General features: G+C 43.0%; 1 pseudogene; it reads left to right on the top strand.

Moving 5' to 3' along the window:
• Window positions 1-45: 45 nt before the first annotated feature.
• Window positions 46-2,486, top strand: LOC119345589 (annotated as a pseudogene).
• Window positions 2,487-2,491: the final 5 nt, after the last annotated feature.

Raw genomic sequence — 2,491 nt, 5'->3', positions numbered from 1 at the left:
GGCTGGGGTCGTCGCCGACGAGCTCGAGCTCGTGTGGCCCGGCAGTGCCACGGACGAGCCTATCCGGTGACTACCAGTGTTGAGGTCACCGATCCAGTGACCACACCCTCAGGTTCCTCAGGGCGGTGGCTCTCTTTCTTGTGCAGCTCGTTTGACTTCTTCAACAAGTGCTGTACATCACTATACAGCTGGTTAGGTCATGTGTTTGAGGCTGCCTGCTTTCACAGAGACTGGTCATATCAAGTGGTTGGCATCAAAAAGTGCCAGGTACACCCAATTTCATCATCCACTCCATTGGCTCTTCATTTCATATGCATTCTGTCTGTATACATGTAAACGCTCTCTGGGGACAAACATGTTATCTTATATGTATGCGTGTTCATCTAAATTGCTAAGATAATAACAAGTGTAATACTAATTATCTCTTTCACACCATCAGTGGTCAACAAAGAAAATAAAACACCCCATGCTACAGACTTGTATTTTAACACAAGGGAGTAATGCGATAGATGAACATGCACGATTACTAGTTCTGCAATTGTGCTACATTCTACAAGGCCATGGCCAATCATGCCCCACCAGTTTGCCTCATCTGACATAAGTCGCAAAATTGTTGGTTTGCGGATTAATACTATGTTCTATGCCTGTTAATGTTTTCCGCATGGTCAGTTTTGTTCTGCAGGGTCAGTTTTATTCCACCAGTGATATCTCATTTGTTCTGTATACTCTCCTATCTCTAATAGATAAAACAGGTACGTGACTGACATACTCATCTGATATTTTGCTCCTTCCAGGAGAATGCCAGCTTATTTGATATATTAGATATATTCCTTAGTGCTATCTCAAGAGGGAAATTGAAGAAAATAATACATAAGGTAGAAAACACCGTCGGTGAAGTGAAGAAGTCACCACTCTTGTGTGTGGCAAGCAACACCGCACCAAATGATATTGCCAACAAAAACAGGAGCAGAATTAGAACTGCTAGCAAGCGGGAGATATTTGGTCGAGAGGCCTTGCGTCATAATATAATGGCAAAGCTCCGCGAGACATCACCAAGCTTGGGTACTAGTCCATGTTACTCGGTGATTGGCATATATGGTGTTGCAGGGTCTGGGAAGACTACCTTTGCACGGTATACTCGAGACTACATAGAGGAGGAATGCAAGGAGGAGAACCTGTTCGACACCATCATGTGCATTCATCTGTCCGAGACATTCAGTGTGGATGATATCTTCCATGAAATGCTGAAGGATATTACCAATGATCGGCACCCCAACATTTCACATCGTGAGGAGCTGAAAGAAAAGTTGAAGGAATCATTGAGTGGCAAGCGTTTCTTCTTGATATTGGATGATCTGTGGGTGAAGACCAAGAACGACCAACAACTGGAGGAACTAATCTCTCCGCTCAATGTTGGGATGAAAGGAAGCAAAATTTTGGTGACGGCTCGAACAATAGTTGCAACTAGAGTTCTGTGTGATGATGAACCTATTAAAATGCCTGATTTGGACAAGGATTTATACTTTTCGATGTTTATGCATTATGCACTGGGCACTAAAAGTGCTGTCAATGAAGAATTTATACGAGTTGGGAGGGTGATTGCAGAAAAGTTACACCAATCACCTATTGCAGCAGTAGCAGTGGCAGGACGACTTGGGGCAAACCCAGATATCAAGTTTTGGAAAAATACTGCAAACCATGGCATGTTGAATGACACCATGGATGCTCTTTGGTGGAGCTATCAGCCGCTTAATCCGGACATCAGGCGTTGCTTTGAATTCTGCAATATTTTCCCTCGAAGATAGAAGTTGAGAAAGGACGAGTTAGTTAACCTGTGGATAGCGCAAGGGTTTGTAAAGAGCAGTTGTGCAACAGAGGACATGGAAGATGTAGCCGATGGCTACATTCAAGAGTTAATGTCATGCTCATTTCTGCAACCACAAGTAGATGATTCCTCTGAAGAATACTTTACAATTCATGATCTGCTGCATGATTTATTAGCCAAGGTTGCTGGAAGTGATTGCTTCAGAATTGAGAATACATGGAGCCACAGAGGAGAAGGCTGGAAGGGAGAAGTCCCTCAAGATGTACGCCACCTTTTTATTCAGAATTATGATGGGGAATTGATTACCAAGAGGATCCTTGGATTGCAAAATTTACGTACTCACATTATTTATTTTTTTGGATGGGAAGCACGAATTGAGGAAAAGGTCATTGAGAGTATATGCACGAGGTTGCCAAAGTTGCGGGTCCTGGTCTTTGGTTGGAACCAGGAATGTCAAATCAATATTCCGAGTAAGGTGTTCTTGGTCCCAAAATCCATTATTCTGTTAAAGCACCTACGCTATCTAGCTATCCGATTCGGTATATTTTCTGTATGCAAGGTTATTTTACCACGCGCTCTAGCTAAACTTCTTCATATCCAGCTGCTAGATTTTGGTGGTGGCATGATTTCAAAATTTACCATTGCTGACCTTATCAACTTACGGCA

The sequence above is a fragment of the Triticum dicoccoides genome, unplaced genomic scaffold (genome assembly GCF_002162155.2).
Source record: "Triticum dicoccoides isolate Atlit2015 ecotype Zavitan unplaced genomic scaffold, WEW_v2.0 scaffold254209, whole genome shotgun sequence".
Lineage (NCBI taxonomy): Eukaryota > Viridiplantae > Streptophyta > Magnoliopsida > Poales > Poaceae > Triticum > Triticum dicoccoides.
The sequence above is the reverse complement of the archived record's forward strand: the minus strand, read 5'-3'. Positions and strand labels throughout refer to the sequence as shown.